Raw genomic sequence first — 17605 nt, 5'->3', positions numbered from 1 at the left:
CGCCTAACGTTTCTTCCCGTCATGCAATATACTCCTTCAGATTACTGGTCCCTCTCAGCCAACCATTAGCCCACTGGGTCTCTGTGTGTACCTGTATCAACTTCAAGTCCCTAAAAAACTGAATGGTACCCGTTTATACTCCTTGCCGGGTGGTGAGAGGCACTATGAAGGCACAGGTGGTAAAGACGTTGTATACAATTTACGTGACATGCTCTTGGTAATTGCGCAATGATTTCAGCCGTTACGCGTTTAAGCCAATGTTTGAAATTGCGTCGAAAATTGCCCTAAATTATAAATACTGCGTGTAGAAAAAACAAAATATACATATATAAAGTGTAAAATTTGATTTTCGTAAAACAGTGCTCAATACATCAGAGTAGAGCGAAGTATATAATGTGGGAGGAAAAACACAAATAAACTACAAGTTCGTCCCTACAAGCCGGTTTCGTGGTTGCCCACTAATTAGGGGCTTTAATGAGAACAATCTTTACCACCGCTTATATACAATATGTAGTGAATTTTTGTTTAAGGTTTTTTAGTTGTAAACATCATCTTAACGTATGAGAAGGTATACTTCAATAGCATCGTCCTTCAGTGACTTCTTTCACGTACAAGGCGAATAGAAGCTTTTCATTTCATCGTGCGTGTGCAATATAGAACCAGTTTGTTTTTGAAATTTTGGCACAGTTTTGCTACAATTATACCACTGAACCATTTTGTTCACCACGAAACAAGTCAACTGTATTGATACAAGCCTTGCATAAAACACGGAGCTTTCACGGTGTAAACACAGCAAATACAGTGTATGAGTCCATCACGTGTAAGCCCAGGTGTTTTGATAAAAATCTTACCGAGCACAGCGAAGCTGTCGCGAATCATGTAAGTCCAGGTCATTCGTTGAAGCCAACCAAAGTTTAGCTAATTTGCTTGCTGCGATTTCAAATATAAACAAACCTCTACAAACCCTTCGACTGCAAAGGTACAGAAGTGTTTGATTTAGCTGAAAAATGCGTGATCATTCTGCCAAATCAGTACGATGTGATAAAACAGACGGGGAACCCCCGCGTGGGCTTTCTGCCAAATCAGTTCGATGTGGTAAAAGAGACAGGGAACCCTCGAGAATACCTAAACAGAAATTGTTTCAATTTCTAAAACACAGACAGGAGAGAAAACAAATTAAACTTATTTTTCAAAAAAATTGTCCTAGCTCATCCGGTTTTAACTACTTCTGCAAAACATTTAAAACTTGGTTTCTAAGACACTGCTATGAAAGTTGTTTTCACTATTATTACTTTGGTTCAAAGCTAAATGCAAAAAATGTTCCAGCTCATAACAGAATATTTCAAAAATTAAGGTGTAATAATTCAAAGCCTTCATTGAAAAAATCTTCCAGGTTTGTACTTTTTACAACACTTTCTGGTGATATGAATCCAGACAATAGACACTCATCTCAAATGGATACAAATGCTTCAAGTACAAGTGCTGAAAACAGTTCATATGACCGAATGATTAATAGACTATGTCGTAAAGGTTTGCAGGCTTTGGATGTTGGTAGTTCTGGTGACTGCTTTTTCAGAGCAATTTCACATCAGTATTATGGCACTTCTGAGTTTCATATTGCTGTAAGGCAAGCTGGTGTTAGCTATTTAGAACAACATGCTGAGTTGTTTGTAGAGAGTATATCCGAGGATTCATCGAAAAGTTATTTGAAAAGAATGGCAACACCAGGCACATGGTGTGACAACATTATCATACAAGCTGTAGCCAATCAACTTAATTGTGTAATTCATATCATTGAATCAAGGCTTTCTTGCCCAGAGGGCACTACAATAACTCCACCTCCTGCTAATAAAAACCAAAGAGTATTGTTTGTTGTTTTCATAGAAGACTTGCATTATGTTTCTACAGAACCTCATACTATTAATAAGAATGCCTTGACATATCTTAAATTAAAATTATCAGAATCACACGAGCAACATCAAAAGAGACTTCAAAACAGGCGAGATAATAGGCAGAGAAAAAGGAAACAAGAACAAAGTCCTGAAAATATTGTAAAAAAGGCATGTAATAATCAGCCAGAGGGTAACTGTACCATTACACAAAAACAGTACTTACTAAATTTTGATGCAGAAAAAAATGGAGATATTCACAAACAGAGTTGGGCAAAAGAAAATATAACTAAATTCCATAATTCCAATAATTATGCCATTTACCAAAGCAAAATTTGTTTTGAAGCATGGCCATTGAGAGTGGCACCAAAATGTCTGCAAAATTATAAGTGTTCTAGGTGCTCAAGGGAAAAGGAGTCACCAAAAAAATTCTCCAAGGAAAACTTAATGATACCCTCACCAGTACCCAGTGAACTTCCTGGTTTAACGCAAATAGAAGAAATGCTTATTGCTAAAGCTCTTCCTATAATGCATATTTATATTAAACCAGGAGGACAAAGAGGATATTCAGCACATACAATAAATTTTCCTCAAGATGTCAGTGAATTGGCACATTTACTTCCAAGATACCCTAAAGATTTATCAATAATTCTTGTTAAAGTTAAAGGAAAAGGAAATTTTGTTAAAAACCTTTCGGTGAGAAGACAAGTGGTTTCAGATGCAATTCACTAGCTTGTTAAAAATAATCCACATTATTCACACATTGAATTAAATTATCACGCATTCAATTCTTTACCAGAGAATGATGTTCCCAATGAAATTCTTTCTATAGAAACAGATGAGACTTCATTAGAGGATAACGCAACTTCCAGACCAGATGTTGGTCCTGTTTCTAATGAAGATGATGTTGTTTATAACAGTAATACAGATTCTTCCAGGTTGCTACCTGTTAATGACACCCAGCGACAAGAAATTGATTTCATTCGTCAGAATGTTTCACAGGGACATATGAACAGGCCAAATTTGGGTAATAGCCCTTTAAATGAGTATGTCACTCCCTTTTTAGCCACAATGGCATTTCCAACATTGTTTCCTGATGGTAAAGGAGATCCAAGAAATCCTGCAATTTGAAAAAAAATATAACTCTGAAAGAAAAGATAAAACACCTTATTAAATTTGCAGAGAAAAAGGACAATAAATGGATTTACCGGTTTGCAAATCATCCGAGGTTTTCATATTGGGCTTTAAACGTGATTCAGCGTAAACAAATCCTACAACAAACCGGAATATTTGTAAAACAAAATCGTGGAGAACAACATCTGACTTTGGAAGAAATAAGAGAAATGGTTGACAACAATAATGCAAACCTTTAGATGACAAAGCTGTCCCGTTACATTACTAACATAAGTGGGCCAGATGCTTATTGGTACAAAGCAAAAGAGGATTTGAAAGCAATCATTCAACATGCTGGACCTCCCACATTCTTTTTCACATTTTCAGCAGCAGATATGCATTGGCCAGAATTACATTATTATTCTCTTATTGGAAACAAAACAGATAAAGGAAAAAGCTTATCTGAAACGAGACGTCAAAATGTTATTACAATCCTCACATTGTTGATTGGTTTTTTACTGAACGCTTGAAACAATTTATCAAGCACTGGCTATATGATTCACTTGATGCAAAATGGCACTGGTACAGATTTGAGTATCAGTCTAGAGGGAGCATTCATTGCCATGGTGTTGTCAAACTCAGCAATGATCCAGGCCTATGCAAGTTAAGTGAAACTGCACTTAGTGGTTATTTGGCAGAAAATAATAAAGATAATGCTACCAGTACAATAGTGAGTGAGGGGAAAATAGCTGCTGAGAAGATCTGTCAATATGTTGATTGGTTATTGTCCACCTGTAACCCAAATCCTCCAGATAATGGCCTGTGGATAAAACCTTCTATTCATCCTTGTCAAGAATACCACAAAAATATCAAACATTCTGACACTGACTACGTTGATTTGTTGAATATGGTTCAAAGACACACTCGATGTAGTACAAGTTATTGTTTGCGAAAAAAGAACAATGAAACAGACCCAAAATGTCGATTTAACTTTCCATTTGAGACTTGCGAAAAAACATCATTGCATTTTGAGCATTCATTCAAAAGACAACACATCAAAATACAGAGTTCAGGTAATTACAAAAAGAAATGATCACAGAGTTAACAACCACCAGCGCCTTCAACTTCAAGGCTGGCGTGCAAATTGTGACATTCAAGTAGTTGTAGATTACCATGCATGTGTGAAGTACTTGGCAAAGTATGCAGCAAAAACTGAATCCAGATCGCATCTTCTTAAGCAAGCATTCAGTAATATTGTACATAATTCACAAATAAATGCCAATGCTGCATCCATGATTAAGAAAACTGTGATGAAAACACTTGGCCAGCGAGATTTTTCTGCACAAGAAGCAATGCACAATTTACTTTTCTTAAACCTTGTAAGCTCGTCCTTTAATGTAATCCCTATCAACTTAAATGGTTCGCGAAGGCCTAATGTAACAAAAAAACCTGATGATAGAGCAACAACAGACAGTTTGCTTGATGTGTATGCTCAACGTGAAAAATATCAAGGCACTGTAAAATGTGACTTGCGTAATTTAAAATTTTCTTCAGTTTGCAATGAAATACAAACTTGTCAATGGAAAATTAGTAGATCAACTAAACAATGTAGCACCAAGAGTTTTCCCCACGTATTCATCCAATCCAAAAAGTACAAATTTTGGATTATACTGTAAGTACCAATTGCTAAGATATAAACCTTGGAAAAACAAACAGGATGACGCATGGGAAAACCAAGCAAGCAGCGATGATGTATTTATTTTACAGTGAAAAAGTTTCTTGCAAACAAATTTTGCAAAAAAAACACGTACCTGATTGGCATGGAAAGCTGGAAGACATACAGTCTCTCTCTGATATTCAGCAAAGTGAAAATTGTGTACAACCAGAGCAGCAACGCGAAGAATGGATGGTTTTAGCAGACTTAATTAACTCAACTTATACAAACAATTTTGAAGCCTTCTCAGAAAATGACTGGCACAGCTACAGTTATTCATACACCCCACAGCAACTGTTAGAAATGAGTTCTTAGATAAAATCCTAAACACAGTTTTATGAAAGTCAAGAACAAAACTTCAATGTAGATATAAATACTTTTAGTAGCATGCAGTCACTTGCATTCAATATAGTGAAAGACCATTTCAACAACCCGGACCCTCAGTCACCTTTGCATCTGATAATAAATGGCTTTGCTGGAACAGGCAAAAGTTACCTTATCAATGCATTGAGAAACCTCCTGCAAAATAATTGTACTGTGACAGCAACTACTGGAAAAGCTTCATTCAGTGTAAATGGTATAACCATTCACTCACTTCTGAGCTTACCTGTTGGCCCCAGGGGCAACACAGATCTCAAAGGCCAAACCCTAGTAAGATTACAAGATAAACTACATGACATTAAATACATACTTATCGACGAGTACTCTATGATTGGTCAAACATTGCTTGGCTGGATTGATAAACGCTGTAGGCAGGCAACTGAGCAACAGGAGGAAGTTTTTGGAAATGTATCAATTATTTTAATAGGGGACACTGCACAATTACCACCTGTCGCAGGCAAACCTTTGTATCATACAAAGCCATCAGGGGTTCTAGGTGAACAAGGCCATCTTGCATATTTGATGTTTGACAAAGTTCTAAAATTAACTCAAAATCAAACAGTAAAAGGTTCTAACCCAGAACAGGTTTCTTTTAAAGATTTATTAAAGCGTCTCAGAACTGGAGATTCAACTACAGAAGACTGGCAACTTCTTCTTACTCGACAGCCATCAGCGGTACCCAATCTACATGAATTTGAAAATGCAATAAAACTATTTTATGGCAATGATCAAGTTGCCTCTCGCACTAAAACCTTGAGAGTTGTTGGATTTGATCAATCAACACACAATCAGTGTCAGCATTTTGAAACCACAGGAAATCCAGTAAAGCTCGTTAATGTCAGGGAGGACAATGGACAGATTCTGGTCAACCAACAATCAACATTACTGCAAATGTCCAATGGTGATGTTACCTTCCAATATACACCATCATCACTATCTGCAGATTGCACTGCACAAAATGGTCCTGCTGTAACTTCCACTGACATATCATTGAACCACCTACAGAATCTCACAAGAAACCAAAAGGTAAACGTCAAAGGAGTTATCACTCTTGGCGGCAAACCACCTAAGCAAGTCAAGAAAAGAAATGGAGAAAATGGCACAGTGAAAGAAGACTGTGCAATAGAAGATGCAACTGGGAACGCAGTTCTTCACATCTGGGATGAAATGATAAATAAACTCCAAACCTCCAAGAGTTACAGCATCAAGAATCTTAGTGTTAAAAACTATTCCGGAAACACCATGTTAGGAACGACAGTGACAACAACATTCGAAGAAGTACCACCTCTACTTGAACAAGTTCAAGGGTCAAACCTTCTGAGAAATACAGATAAAAAAGTTACTGTCAAGGAATAGACCATTTTACAGTTGTCTGCTCAGTGACCTGGCCTTTGTATGGCAGCGAGGCTAGAGTTGACCTTGTTTTGATACAGACCTCTCTGCTTTTGTTGTGTAAAACAAGTTGTTCTGATGCTAACTAGGTGCATTTACATGACAAAAGCAGTGAGGTCTGTATCAAAACAAGGTCAACTCTAGCCTCGCTGCCATACAAAGGCCAGGTCACCGAGCAGACAACTGTAAAATGGTCTATTCAAATTTGTTGACAAACTTAACATTTACCTCCAATGTCAACTTAAATCATGTAACAAGAAGATACCATACACCATAAATGATAAAATTGTCACCTGCCCATCATGTAGTGCCACCCAGAAAACGAAATCATCAAAGAAAGCTATGTCAGCAAGACTTTGTGCTGATGTTGATGGCACTGAAACGTGGTTCACTGCATTCACCGATGTGTTGCAATGTCTTCTGAACAAGAACAAAGAAGACACTCCGCTAACATCCGATCAAATTTCTGAAGCGTTACTTTCCGTTGAGAACATTACAATGCTAGTGGACACAACATCAAATTACATCAAGGAAATAATGAACTTGAATAAGAGTAAACACTTTGTATTCTCAATAGAAGTTAATCTGTGACAGCTTCAAGGGCCAGACCTTCTGAGAAATACTAATAAAAAAGTTACTGTCAAGGAATTCAAATTTGTTGACAAACTGAACATTTACCTCTCATGTCAACTTACATCATGTAACAATATTGGTTTCGTTACAGTTCCTAACATGTTCAAGTTTTGCATATGATAAGAAATGCATTTTGTTGGAAATTTTTACTTATCATTGAAATCACTTGTTCAAATTTATATAATAGTTTCGTTATAGTTACTGTCCAATAACATGTTCAAGTTTTGCATATGATAACCAATGCGTTTTGTTGGAATTCTTTGTTAATCATTTAAATCACATGTTCAAAATTTTATAGGTTATAATATTTCAATAAATATTTGTTGAGTTCCAAAAATTCATTTTGACTCAATCATTACAGGGAATATAGAGGGAGTTTAAGGGGGAGAGCGGGAACGAGGGGAGGGGGGAGAACTGCAGGAGCAGGGATTGCCTTAGAAAATATTTCACATCCTTATAACTACTATGCATCACTTACTGACTATACCTTGGACAATATAAACCTTTTTTACCCAAAATGACCTCATATCGTCCTCGCCCGCACTTTCTAACCTTTGGTTATTACTAGTTTACATAATATATGCAGCGCGAAATTTATCGGGTTAGTTGTTTCGTAGGAGGGCTTTGTTTCTGTGGCGGCAAGATGACACGAGTTCATTACGTTTGTTTAGTGTTGATAGCTCGGGTTGGCAGATGATAAGGAATTTTTCTTTAAGGCAAAGGTTACATCTTTTACTTGAGCTGTTGTACGGCGAGTGTGATGAGAGAATGCGCCAGGAAATAAAGTGTTCGATGTTATTGTCTTTGAGGGTCCAGATGTGCTTGCTGAGTTCGGTCGAGTTTCTGTGTTTAGTGTGGCGGAATGATGCGGGTTGGTACATTTCACTGACCTCTAGTCCATGGACTACCCCGATGGACCTGGTCCATGGACTACTTGAATGGACTACCCGTGGACTACCCTAAATGGACCACCCTGAAATTTGTGGCAAACATAAATTTAACGATGGTAGAACCCGAACAAAAGATGCGATCGATCGGGAAACACAAATTATGGAACACTTGCGATGTAACAGATTTAATCCCCAGCTGGACCTTTGCCACAAAATGTTACAACCGAAATAAAGGAAATGAGTTGCTTTTTTCGTTCCCCGTCATGGCGTAAAGAACTGGCTCACGAGTCAGAGATGAATGCATTATATATGTAAAATTTCCACTTAACATCTAGCATGCTTTCCATATTGGCCCATATTGTGAGTGACCGTAAGTGACTCGTGGGCAACTACTGCGCCTGCTAGCTACACTCATTTGGCCAGCGGTAGACATGCATAATGGCGGTGTATTGGAGGTGTATGGGTGTATGGGTGTGTGGGGTTATGTGAATGTCGTGTCTTATCATGTAGGTAACAAAAGAAAAACTCGCTCTAATCCAATATTTTGTAACAAAAGTCCAGATGTTAGGGTAGGAAAAGTTTGAGGATTAAATCGCAACTGTTCTGATCGATCGCGTCTTTTGTTCGGATCTTTAAATCTATTACATCGCAAGTGTTCCGTAATGTGTTAGTCGATCGATCGCATCTTTTGTTCGGGTTCTGGCATCGTTAAATTTATGTTTGCCACAAATTTCAGGGTAGTCCATTTAGGGTAGTCCACGGGTAGTCCATTCAAGTAGTCCATGGACCAGGTCCGCCGGGGTAGTCCATGGACTAGGGGTCAGCCAAATGTACCGAATGATGCAGTGTGGTTTCTGTATCTAGTTTTGAAGTCGTTCTCTGTGAGTCCGATGTACGTTTCTGTCGTGTTGTTGTCTTTGCGTGTTACGGTGACTTAGTAGATTACAGATGATTGAAGGCAGTTTCCGTCGAGCGGGCATGTGTTCTTTTGTCGGCAGTTACATGTCTTTTTATTGTTAATGGTAGCGGCGGCGGCGATGTCACCAGTCGGCATAGATGCAGTTAGGATGCGTTTGTTATGGCTGTCGATTATTTGTTTTGTGTTGTTCATGTAGCTGTAACTGATCTTAATGGTGTTTCGGTTGAAGATTTTTCTTAGCTTGTGATCTTTCGGAAAGTGGTTGTCTATTAGGGCGAGGAATTTGTGTGCGATGTTGGTGCTGGTGTTCTTGCTAAAAGGAGGATTGTACCAGGGGATGTTATTACGTTGTCGGTTTCTCCGTTTGCGTGTGTTGGCTGGTTCGTACCGTAGTGTGTAGTGATATCCACTTTCGTCGAGTGCTTTCTGGTATGGAGGGGCGGCTTGGTCAAAGGATGCTTTGTCGGATGATAGGGACGACAGTCGTTTGTTGATGCCGGCGGGAATGTTCTTAGTAGTGATCGGCGGGTGGTTGCTCTCGCGGTGAACGTATTGCAGTGAAGTATTACGGCTTTGTAATTTATGCTATACACACAGTGTATGTATAGCATAAATTACAAAGCCGTTACAGAACACAAGCGTGCATATAAAGAATGTTTGACAAATTAACATATTATAGGTTAAATTGAGGTATGTCCGCCATTTTGAATAATCAAATCCCGCCGGTGTCAGAAACTCGTTTGTCTAGTTTGGCTATGACGCTTTATAAGTTAATAACTCCACCGTAATATATACATCTCTCTTAATCTCTCTTAAAACAATACCGCCTGGATATATAATCAAGTATTCTTCCTCAACCACATATATACCTGCACATCCTACATCTCATTAATCCCTCACATATACCTACACAGCCTACATCTCATTAATCCCCCCTCATATACCTACACAGCATACATCTCATTAATCCTACATATACCTACACAGCTTTCATCGTATTAATTCCCAACATATACCTACACAGCCTACATCTCATCAATCCCCCTAATATACCTGCATAGCCTACATCTCACCAATCCCCCTCATATACCTACACAGCCTAGATCTCATTAATTCCCTACATATACCTACACAGCCTACATCTCATTAATCCCCCCTCATATACCTACACAGTATACATCTCATTAATCCTACATATACCTACACAGCTTTCATCGTATTAATTCCCAACATATACCTACACAGCCTACATCTCATCAATCCCCCTAATATACCTGCATAGCCTACATCTCATTAATCCCCCTCATATACCTACACAGCCTAGATCTCATTAATTCCCTACATATACCTACACAGCCTACATCTCATTAATCCCCTACATATACCTACACAGCCTACATCTCATTAATCCCCCTCGTATACCTACACAGCAATACATCTCATCAATCCCCTACATATACCTACACAGCTTTCATCGTATTAATTCCCAACATATACCTACACAGCCTACATCTCATCAATCCCCCTCATATACCTACACATCCTACATCTCATCAATCCCATACATATACCTACACAGCCTACAGCTCATTGATCCCCCACATATACCTGCACAACCTACATCTCATTAATCCCCTACGTATACCTACACAACCTACATCTCATTAATCCCCCTCGTATACCTACACAGCAATACATCTCATCAGTCCCCTGCATATACCTACACAGCTTTCATCGTATTAATTCCCAACATATAACTACACATGTGACTACACATCCTACATCTCATTAATCCCCTACATATACCTAAACAACCTACATCTCATTAATCCCCCTCATATACCTGCACATCCTACATCTCATTAATCCCCCTCATATACCTACACAGCCTAGATCTCATTAATCCCCTACATATACCTACACAATCTACATCTAATTAATCCCCTAGATATACCTACACAACCTCCATCTCATTAATCTCCCTCGTATACCTACACAGCAATACATCTCATGAATCCCCTACATATACCTACACAGCTTTCATCGTATTAATTCCCAAGATATACCTACACAGCCTACATCTCTTTAATCCCTCACATTTACTTTCACAATCAAACCTACAACTCGCTTACGACTGTTGTGTACGTCAAAAAAATGTCGTAGGATTTTAAAACATGTTTTAAAATGCTGCGACAATCGTAGCCGCAATCGATAGAAAATGACGTATTTTGTGACAAATTTCTTGCGTCAAAATGGCGGACGGAGTTGTTGTTGACTGAGTCACATGAAGCCGTTTCTCGAAAAGTACTGAACGGATTAAAGCGAAAAATGTCTCGTTATAAAGTTTTTTTTTAAAGCACAGGACAGCTAAAATATCTGTTTAGAACTTTCGCTCTGAAAATCCCGAAACAAACTTTTGCATATTTAATTTAGTACGTGAAAATGTCGTGCGCGTGTAAATGGTCCTTGGTCATGTCGTAAGCCCGTCGTAAGCTTGTGTTATAAGACAAAGTCGTACCGTGTAAATCGGCCCTAAGAACAAATATCCGAGCATATTTTCGCTTCAAATGGAGGCTACTGTGTGCGACCATTGTGTTTATTATCCTTCAAATATTTTTCGCACGGGCGATTTTGAAAATTGAGGAATTTCATTCGGATATTCCCCAGTTTCAGTCATGTGACGCGTTTTGATCAATCGCGGAAATATTTGATGTATTATGATGACTACTTCTACTTTCAGTGGTCACTCCCTAAGATTTATGTTGAAACATATGAAACGTCAAGTAAAAAGGTATCATTTTTGTTTTCCAACAACGCGTATTTTTATCATGTTTATCACCGCAGTTTGCATGCTATTCCTTGTTAGGCTACGATGGCCAAAGAAAAAGAGTATTTACGATTTAGTTTTTGTACTGTATGGTCAGGAGACGTTGTCAACAGTCAGGGTTTATGAGAAGGATCTATCACGCTCTCGCATAGATTTGTCCATCTAAATTAAACTAGTGAGAGTTCTTTTCCACTATTGTGAAAATTACTGGGGGTTAAGGAATCATTCGCCTACAGCAGAGAAGTGTGAAGCGCAACGGGCAAGGAGAGCCGGCAGCCGCACCGTGAGGTAAGAAGGGATACTGGGACTTCATTAAGTCGCGTTCGCATAGCTACGAGGAGACGCAAAAATTGAAGATGGCGTCTGGAAATCCCTTGCTAACGCTAGAACGAATGTTAAATGGCAGAACAACCTTAAAAACACAAAAGGTTACGCACAACAACATCGTATGTAAGTAAAGTATTTATCGTCTTCGTTCTTCATCTAAAGATATGCTGCTATAGTCTTAAAATCCTCGGCGTGATCACTATGTTCTAGAACAACTGATCTGTACTCGAGTTCAACAGAAGTGTTCGTATAAAAACTATCTACCAAACCTGGCTAAGATGTGCTAAGGAATATTACATGAAGTTAGGGTATAGTGTTCGGGAGCAAATCAAGCTAAATGCACACTGCAGCCATATCAAGAAATTGATAACAAGAGAAATTTTGATCTAAATAATTTACAATATCATCATATGATATAATGGCTACGGTTTGGTAGTAAATTTTGAGTGTAAATTTGATTGATTTTGATTCACTTAATGTGCGTAATTGTGTATATTTTCAGGTATTGGAACAGAGCTTCTGAATGAAATCCAGCAAGTTATGAGAGAAGACAAAGAGAAAGCAGTCCGAGATGCTGTGAGTAGCTAAATGTCCACGCATGCTCTATTTTGCGCCTGCTTAAAGGGTGTGTTTGGAGATTTAAAATGAAAAAGAAAAAGAAACAAGAGAAAAAGGCTCTTTTTATTTTAAGCTTTCTTTATTTTTTGAGTAATTTTTTGAAGTTACAAATTAACTAGGATATTATTCTGTAATACTAACAGACCCCAGCTTAAAAAAGTCTTGTAATCCCGGCTTCAGTGTCATCAGTATTATCATTACTCAATATTTGCTCATCTGGTCTGAAAAATTAACTTTACATCAAAAGGTGATGTTTTGAATGTTTCTTTCATAAATACCAGGTTGCTGCTGCTGAAGCAAAGGCACTTGCAAAGCTGAATCAATCTTTGAATGAACTAAGAGAACGAATGAATGAGGAGAGAGAACAGGCCTTGGAAGAAGCTAGGCTGGTAATATAATTGAAATAAAAGTCTTAATTTTATATGCTATTCTCTTGTCTTGACCATTTTTTGCTTGATTTCATATCAATTAATGTCAATATGAATTTGGCAAATCATTTTATTCCAAGAGTGATCCACATCTAATGTATTTGATTCTCTATACAATAATAACAAGCTGATGTACTGATAACAGTGATGAGAAAACATAATCTTATGGGTGTTCTCATAAAACAGTAATAGAGAGTACCGGTAGTCATTGTGTTTCTCTCAGATCATACAATCATGCTAGTAGAAAAATACAGTTGATGCCTGCTTTCTCAAACTCTCAAGGAAAACAAAAAATAGTTCAAGGTAGCAGAGGTTCGAGATAGCTAATACTAAGACTGAAAAAGTATATCCCAGGTAAACTGAAACTTGGAAGTGTTAAGCAATCAATACTTTGGCTAGGTGTTTTTTAGGCATCTAGTAATCAATTGGTCCAACACTTGTAAGTATTACATGTATCTGTTAGGTGGAGCACAAGCTCAACCAAATTTCTGTTCAATATTTAGTGGATATAATTTGATATTGCTTTCATTCATTTGAATCCTGATCTCAGATTGTGTCAAATATTAATAAAATTATCTGCAGAAAATTCTCACCAATTGACAGCAGTTGAGAAACTCTGCTTTTTATGTAGCCTCCTATCCAGATGTGCTTATGGCTCGCCATGCACTCCTCCCCAACAAAGCAAAGAATGCTTGGCAAACTGATAGAGAATCAGTGTAAGAGCCTGCTCTTTATGGGAAATACAGTTTATAACCTCAGACAAGATTATTGGACTGCTTAATTTATTTTCTCTTTTTTAGCGAGCTGAGGAGCAAGTGGGAGAAATTCAGTACAGATGTGAAGTCGCAGAGAAGAAGCGTGCACGTTCAGCTTGGGAGAGATCCCAGGAGGAAAAGCAGGTAGCTCTGCAGAAAGCAGCAGAAGAAGCCGAGAAAAGGAAACAAGAAGAAATGAGAAACCTTACAGAGACACTCACAAGAAAGTTGAGGAATGAAGCAGTGCTGTAGAGAGAAATGGCCGTTGGGGAAGCACTTGCTGTTGCAAGGGTAATATTTTTAATGACATAATTATTTTATGATCATGTCTCATGAGGACTGGGAATGTCAGAACATCAGATAGAGTATAACCAGAGAAGGGAGAAGATTTTGCAAGCCCAGAATCAAGATCATGATCACTCTACAAAATTATGAAGATAAGAATAGAGACATCCGTAATGCCTGCAATAAGTTTTTCAGTAAATGAAAAAAACTAGGGAAATTGGGAAACTTCTTTTGACCTTCTCTTTGTCATGGCTCTTGCTCTTGGCCAACCATTGTCACTTACAACATTGCTACCTCTTATAAGCCTGAATTTTAAGGCATCTCTTTGAGTCACATATGGCTAAAATTCGCTACCCCATAAAAAAAAATGAGTCCAGTGCCTTTTGAGAGATTTCCTTTCAATTTCCCGGGTGGGGGCGGGGGGGGGGGGGGGGGGGGGGTCATGGAACATTTCATGTAGGAGTCCTCCCCTGCCCCCACCCCCTTCCCCTTCAGGGGCTCAGACTGTCAACTTGATAACAACGTTTGAAACAAAAAAGTCATCAATTAGTGTTGATCTTTGGAATTGTTTTCAACTCTACCTAGAAAAACGCTGAGAGACGTCGACAAGAGTCCATTGAAGAGACAACACGAGAATGTGGGAGCAAAGCTGCAGCTGAAGCAGCAAGAGTAGCTAGGTCACACAAAAACAGAGTGGATGAACTCAATCAGAGGTAACGTTTATTTGGATTTTTCTCCATCTCGGGAGATCTATAATTAACAAGTAGTGGATGAGCTGAAGTGTGGTAGCAAGATTTGTCAAGACCGAGGTTTGTGGTCAAAAGTACAGTGAAGGATCGTTTTTGAGTTATTTTTTTTGGTAAAAAAAATACCTCTTAGTCGGCGCGTCGGGTATGTTATGGACGGGTCAATGGGTGAGTGAGTGAGTGAGTGAGTGAGAGATGTATGTATGTCACACCAATCAGATTGGATCTACTATGAACAGCCAATCAAATTTCTTGTTGTAAAGGTAAATGGTACGTAAGAAACACAAGGTATGTATAAACACAAGGACTTTGGTAATTGAAAAATAAAGAGTGGCGTGTATGTGGCCGGTTTGCGATTTTTAGTCCGGTTTGGAGGGGAGTATGACAGTTACATACGTACATTGGGTTGTTTTAGAGTGCATAATTTTCAGTGTAATGGTGGCTAGTTATGAACGAGATGAGTCTTGAGTTTTGAAGCAGTTCTTGAGTTAGTAGTAGGCAAATGGCACGAGATATTTTTATTTTTAATTACAAAGGGTAACTTGATACTTCTGTTTTTCGCAAGGAGTTAATTCAATTAGAGGTCACGAATCGTCGGTTCTAGTTCTTAGGACATGTTTTAGAGGAGACGAGACTATTTAGATTTGAAGCATTTCTAACGTTTACAATAGTAAGTGCAGGTAACGATTGCTTTGTTCTTATTGCATGCAAATATAACAAGATACTTTTATTTTTTAGTTACAATGGGTAATTTGACACTCTTGTTTTTCACAAGGTGGTAAATTCAATTAGAACTGACGAATCGTCACCACTTGTTCCCAATACAAATAATAAATGTTATTGTTATTGTTATTGTTATTCCCACGAGATGTTTGCTATTTTTAGTTACAAATGGTAACTCGACACTTTTGTTTTTCATATGGGAGTAAATTCAATTAGAGCTTACAAGTTATCGGCTATTGTTCCCAGGATATCAAACAAAAAAGAAGCTTTCATTTCTGGACGGTTTTTACGTCTCTGCAGTGGCACTTTAATATTTTTATTTGATGGGCATTTTATGACATTCTTTTCAGGCCGATATTTTTTAAAGGTAAAAAGTATGAAAACTGTTCAAATGTTCTTTGAAGACTGTGTGGCACCAAGTTAAAGTGCAATTTAATTAAATCAGACTTTCAACGTGCCAGAGAGGTTTTTTTTCTCTTTCTTTCAATTTTCGGTGAAGTAGTGTTGTGTAAAAAGGGTAAACTTACGACTCGTATAAAATGCGAAAAGTTCTCTTACTTGCGTATTTTTGAGCAAAAATTCCTCTTGGGGGCTAGAAGGGCTCCCGAGGGGGTACTCCCAGAAAAATTGGTCGGGGGTGTGTGGCCCGCTTCCCAAAACCCTTACCCTATTTATGACCAAAATCTGCGATATTCTTTACCCTATTTATGACCTGACCAAAAATTCGAAACCCTATTTACGACCTGACCCTCAAATCAAAACCCTGTTTCAGACCTGCGTTATAATTAGCTCCCTAGTTCAAACCAATGTTAAATTACCGTAAACATATAAATTTGTGAAGAGCTTTTGTTGATTTTCTTTTCGATAATGATGAAAAAGTGGCTTCTTCTTAAAGCATACCCATATCAAGGCTAGAGTGCAAAAACCATACCCTATTTATGATCAAAATGGCCAAAATCAGCTAAAATCGATACCCTATTTATGACCAAAACGGCTGAAAAACCATACCCTTCGGGGCCGCACAGACCTATATAGCCCATATAAGGGAGTCCCCCCGCCGGGGGGAAGGGCTACGTGATCGGTGAGTGAGAGAGCTATGCATGTGCGAGTGTCAGACCAATCACAGTGTGGGTTGTATCAAAGAACGAATAAAATTGCCTGTTAAAAAATAAGATGGTATCTACATTAATCTGGAGACGTGTCAGATTACTGTAGTTTCTTCAGTCAAACATTTTATGGCATACTATTTAGTTATCTTACCATTACCGATGTAACATTGTATGTACATCATAAACTCCCAGTTTCTTTCTTGCTGTACATCGCAACCAAAAAACTTGTTAAATCAACCAAATCATTACTGTAAACAGTTCCATGAATGCTGCTATCTCCGAGACTTATAGTTCACAAAAAAATAACTCTTGCACGCCTTGCGTGCCTATGTTTTGAAGAGCCAGGAGTTTAGCCCTCACAGTCTAAAATAAAGTCAGCCGCCGGCAGCTTTCACAAGTTGTTCATGTTGTTATCTAGGAGCGGATAGGTCACTGCAAATGCTTCAAGGCTCCGTCCACTCTATGCCGGGGAAATTAAAAAAAGCTTTGACTGACGAACAATCAACCGTCACGAAGTTAAGAGCATCTCTGAAGGAGGTAGGTTTCTACATGCGTGTTTTTACTGATTTAAATCGTCAAGTATATAAAATTGCCCTGTCAAAACCGGCGAATAAATGACAGTCAGATCTTTTCTGGTTAATCCCTTAGAGCCTGGCAGAGAAAGAAGTCTACAAGTCCCGATTAGAGACCCATCTACAGACTGCCGAACGGCACAGGACGACGTCAGTGCTTGTAAGTTAGATGTTCGTACAGTGCGCCATGTTATCACTAACAAAGCAGCCTTAATCAATAATGAATTTACTATTGGCAGCTCTCAGTTGAAAAATACGACTACGCGACTTGGAATATTAACTGA

The 17605-nt window shown here is 38.3% G+C and overlaps 2 pseudogenes; both read left to right on the top strand.

Moving 5' to 3' along the window:
- Positions 1 to 3232: 3232 nt before the first annotated feature.
- On the top strand, positions 3233 to 6611 carry LOC149108760 (uncharacterized; annotated as a pseudogene).
- Positions 6612 to 12114: 5503 nt separating this feature from the next.
- LOC149108759 (uncharacterized) lies at positions 12115 to 14888 on the top strand (annotated as a pseudogene).
- The last annotated feature ends 2717 nt before the right edge of the window (positions 14889 to 17605 follow it).

Source organism: Orbicella faveolata, unplaced genomic scaffold (assembly GCF_042242905.1).
Source record: "Orbicella faveolata isolate gen_17 unplaced genomic scaffold, um_ofav_v1 contig_25, whole genome shotgun sequence".
Classification (NCBI taxonomy): Eukaryota; Metazoa; Cnidaria; class Anthozoa; order Scleractinia; family Merulinidae; genus Orbicella; species Orbicella faveolata.
Note: the sequence above shows the minus strand (reverse complement) of the source record. Positions and strands in the feature narration are given on the sequence as shown.